This window comes from Dipodomys ordii, unplaced genomic scaffold (genome assembly GCF_000151885.1).
Source record: "Dipodomys ordii isolate 6190 unplaced genomic scaffold, Dord_2.0 Scaffold75, whole genome shotgun sequence".
NCBI classification, from domain to species: Eukaryota; Metazoa; Chordata; class Mammalia; order Rodentia; family Heteromyidae; genus Dipodomys; species Dipodomys ordii.
In genome coordinates this window covers 6,614,342-6,619,124 of record NW_012267291.1, presented here as the reverse complement: position 1 = coordinate 6,619,124, position 4,783 = coordinate 6,614,342, and the positions used below count along the sequence as shown (strand labels likewise).

Genomic DNA, 4,783 nt, shown 5'->3' with positions numbered 1-4,783 from the left:
GCACTGCACTGAACTACATCCCAGTCAGGTATAATCCCATTTTACAAGTGAAGAAGTTGAGATGCAGGGAGGCTAAGGAAGCTACCCAAGGCCATACAGGTGTGAGGCCTCAGAAGCAGTGGAGGGAGGGCATAGGAAGAGCAAAGGAAGACCGGCTGTTGGAGGACATCGGAGCCGGCCCCCGCCCGCCTCCATGCCCGGCCCCACCCCCACCCACGCCGGACCACAAGTCCCGGTGGGCGCCGCGCCGAGCCAGCGCTCGCAGGGCGCGCCGGGAGCCTGGAGGCGGGACTTAGGGCGGCCTCGGCCCCGAGGCCTGCTGGGAATTGTAGTTCCGCTGGGAGTTGGGCACGGCCGCTGGAGGCAGGGAAAGCTGGCCCGCGGTCCCTCCTCCTCCTTCCTTCCACGGGTGTTTCCTACACGCTTGTCCTGTGCGGGAGTGAGAACTGTGCATGCTGCGCGCTGACACAAGGCCCTGCCCTGCCCGAGCCTGTATTCTCCAGCACCGGGCCGAAGCGCCGGACGGTAGCTGCGGCCCTGCACCGCGGGCTTCCTGCGGCCCGGGCTGGTCTGGGCCTGGGAGCTCCAGCGAGATGCGCGCCGCGCGGGGCCGCGGGTCACGGGGCGCTGAGGGTTGGGAAGGGGGCTCCGTGGGGTGGGGTGGGGTGCTTGGGAACAGAGCCCGGGCTTCATGCCTAGCACGGAAGGAACGATCGTTTTCAAATCCCCCCTCCCCGTTCCTGAGGCCGTGGATTGCGCCATCTTTCTTACCCGGGCGACGCAGCTGACATTATCGTTACTAGCAGTTGTCCTGCTACTGGTGTAAGAAAATATTTCGAGTGCCGGGAGTATGAATGAAGAGCTGAAAGGCAAACTGGCAGACCAACGGGCTTTACTGGGCAGGAAACCCGGCTGCGGCGGCGCACCGCCTCACATCGAGGGCCCCTTTAAACAGAGGCAGGAAAAGAGGGGTCAGGCCGCGCGGGGCGGCGGGGCGGCGGCAGCGGGCGATCGTGTTTGACTGCGGAGTGTCAGGGTTTCCACAGCGTCTGTGTTCTCAGGGCCAGACGTGGCCTTGGTCTCAGGCTCTCTTTTCCATAACTGCTGGGTGCGTTTGTTTAGGGGGACAGGATGGGAGGTGATTCAGCCAGTCGGCAGCGAGGACAGTGCTAAGATAGGGCTGTCAGGGAGAACGGTGAGTGCTTTCAAATGAACTTATTTCCCATCAACTGGGGCTTGAAATGAGCTGTACACCTTGTGGGTGGCTGTGGGAGGGGGGGAAGGGGTGACACTGTCCAAACAGAAATGCACTCCTTACTTGACTTAGGTAACTATAGCCCCTCTGTACATCACTTTTTGAGGGGAGAAGGGGCACTCCTGGGGCTTGAACTCTGGGCCTGGGCACTACCCCTGAGCTTCTTTTGCTCAAGCACTCTATCACTTGAGCCACGGCGCCACTTCTGGTTTTTTCTCTTTATGTGGTACTGAGGATGGAATGGAGTGCATGCATGCTAGGCAAGCACTCTACCACTGAGCCACGTTCCCAGCCCTGTACATCACTTTTATAGTAACTCTTTTAAAAAGGTAAAAACTAAGCCGGGCACTGGTGGCTCACATCTGTAATCCTAACTACTCAGGAGGCTGAAATCTGAGGATCATGGCCAGCCTGGGCAGGAGAGTCCAGGAAACTCTTTATATCCAATAAACCACCAGAAAACCAGAAATGGTGCTGTGGCTCAAGTGGTATATTGCTTACCTTGGCCTGAAAAGCTGAGGGACAGCACCCAGGCCCAGAGTTCAAGCCCCATGACTGACCAAAAAAAAAGTAAAAACAAACTAAATAAAACTGGGCCTTGAACTCAGATTATCATGCTCTTGCTTAGCTTTTTCACTCAAGAATGGTGCACTACCACTTGCACTGTATGTGCTGGTTAATTTCATTTTAGAATCTCCCTGGCTGCTGCTTCAAACTGCCAACCTCAGATCTCAGCCTCCTGAATACAGGCCTTCTTTTGTTTGTTTGTTTTGTATTGGGTCAGAAATCCAGGCCTAGGTGCTGACTCTGAGCTCTTTTGCCCAAGGCTAGCTGTCTACCACTTTGAGCCACAGCCCCACTTCCTGTTTGTAGGTGCTTAATTAGAGATAGGGCTTTGAAACCATGATCCTCAGATCTTAGCTTCCTGAGTTGCTAGGATTGTAGACATGAGCCACCAGTACCCCGCCTTGGCCTTTGGTTTTTAAGACACACTGGATATTGATGAAAAGTGAACTGTATAACTCATGGGTTAGAGACAGACTCGAGGGACTAGGAATGAAAGATTATTAGACTTTGCCAGAGAACCACACAGACATCCAGAGAACAAAGAAAAGTTTATTGCCGGGAGAGGGGGCGCGGCAAGACTCCTCACAGGGAGAAGTGAGAAGAAGCACCGGCTATTGTCTGAGATGACCTATATAACCTAGGAGGCTTAGGAGGAGCTAGAAGGGGCTAGGAGGTGGAGACCCCAGTGTGAACGTGTGGGCCAGGGGCTTCATCATGGTGGATTAGGATTGATGCTGCTGACCAAATGGTAGATGAGGGTCCTGCAGCTGCCTAGACCTGAAGGTTTCTCTAAGGGGCTTTTGTTGCCTTATATGGTGGTAGCTGCCCCAGAGAAGTGCCATCCCAAGGTAGAGGGGGCTGGAGGCTGATTACTTACTGTCTTTGCTAAGTGGGCCTAGTGTTGTCCAGGAAGGGAGGATGCTAAGCTGTGGAGAAGGGAAGGAGTATATTTAGCTATGGGAAAGGAGCTCATTTTGCTAACAAGGAGAGAATGGAAATGGGGCCTGGGATTGTGGCTTGGTAGAGTGCTTGCCTAGCATGTATGGGTTTGATTCCTCAGAACCACCTAAGCAGAAAAAGTCGGAAGTGGTACTGTGGCTCAAGTGGTACAGCCCTAGCTATGAGCTGAAGAGCTGAGGGACAGTGCCCAGACCCAGAATTCAAGCCCCAGGACCAACACCACCACCACCAACAACAACAACAACAACAAAAAAGTTAAAAAAAAAAAAATCAGTGTCTCCATCATTGCTTGGGCTGGTTTTAAACTTGAGTTATTTTCAACCTCCAAAGTGGTGAGATTACCACCAAACCCAGCTGATATTTTCTTCTTTCCTTTCTCTGCTGGGATTGGGATTTCAACTGAGGGTCTCAGCCCTCATGAGACAAGTAGATGACTTTTGTGTGTATGCTAGTCCTGGAGCTTGAATTCAGGACCTGGATGCTATCTCAGATTTTTTGCTCAAGGCTATTGGTGTACCACTTGAGCTACAGCTTCACTTCTGGCCTTTTTGGTGTTTAATTGGAGATAAAAGTCTCACAGCCTTCCCTCCTTGGGCTGTCTTTGAACTGTGATCTTCAGACCTCAGTTTGATGTGAGCCACCAGATGACTCTTATTACTTCTATCTTGTTTTAAAAAGGGGGGGAGGGCGGGGCTGGGAAGATGGCTCAGTGCTCAGTGGTAGAGTTGCTTGCCTTGCATGCATGAGGCCCTGGATTTGATTCCTCAGCACCACATAAGCAGAAAAAGGCAGAAGTGGCGCTGTGGCTCAAGTGGTAGGGAGCTAGCCTTGAGCTGAAGAGCTGAGGGACAGTGCCCAGACTCAGAGTTCAGGCCCCATGAATGACAAAAAAAAACAAAAACCTAGGGGGCTGGGAAGGTGGCTCTGTGGTAGAGTGCTTGCCTTGCATGTATGAGGCCCTGGGTTCAATTCCTCAGCACCACATAAGCAAAAGGAAAAAAGCCGGAAGTAGCACTGTGGCTCAAGTGGTAGAGCACTAGCCTTGAGCTGAAGAGCTGAGGGACAGCGCCCAGGCCCAGAGTTCAGGCCCCACACCCGGACCCCCCCCCAAAAAAAAAACTAGACCCCCTCACCCAAAAGCCTTCATATTATTTGCTTCTATTTATTTGATATTCTATAAAAAGCAAAATTATTGGAACAGCCAGGTGCCGTTGGCTCACACCTGTAATCCTAGCTACTCAGGAGGCTGAGATCTGAGGATCACAGTTCAAAGCCAGCCCCCTGGCAAGAAACTCTATGAAACTCTTATCTCCAGAAAATTGGTGGTGCTGTGGCTCAAGTAGTAGAGTGCTAGCCTTGAGCTAAAGAGCTCAGGGACAGTGCCCAGGCCCAGAGTTCAGGCCCCCCGACCAAAAAAAAATTATTGGAACAAAAAAGACCAAGGAGCTAGGCAGGGTAGTGCACACTTGTAATCATAGCTGGTGCTGGAAGTTAGCAGCTAATCAACTCTGGTCCTTGTGTTCTGAGGAGAGGAAGTCAAGGGAGTCCTGAACTTATTGAAAGATGAAAGTGACAGGAATGGTTATTAGGAAAGAATAATTTTTGTTTTGTGTTTTTGTCCAAGATGGGGATATTTTTACTCATTGGCTGCTGCTCTACCACCTGAACCATGCCTCCAACCCCAGGAGAATGAATACATTTTCACCAGATGGAAGGCAGGTCAGGTCACCTCAATGATAATGATTTTTATTTTTTTGGTGGTACCAGTGCCAGGGCTTGAACTCAGGGCCTGGGCACTGTCTCTAAGCTTCTTTTTTTTTTTTTTGCCAATCATGGGGCTTGAACTCTGGGCCTGGACACTGCTCCTCAGCTCTTCAGCTCAAGACTAGCGCTCTACTACTTGAGTTACAGCACCACTTCCGGCTTTTTCTGCTTATGTGGTGCTGAGGAATTGAACCCAGGGCCTCATGCATGCAAGGCAAGCGCTCTACCACTGAGCAG

At 51.8% G+C, this 4,783-nt stretch overlaps 1 protein-coding gene across 1 annotated transcript in view; it reads left to right on the top strand.

The window, feature by feature from the left end:
* The window catches only part of Ddx27 (DEAD (Asp-Glu-Ala-Asp) box polypeptide 27), a 49,558-nt gene that overhangs the window by 276 nt on the left and 44,499 nt on the right, over window positions 1-4,783 (top strand). The window lies entirely within an intron of this gene.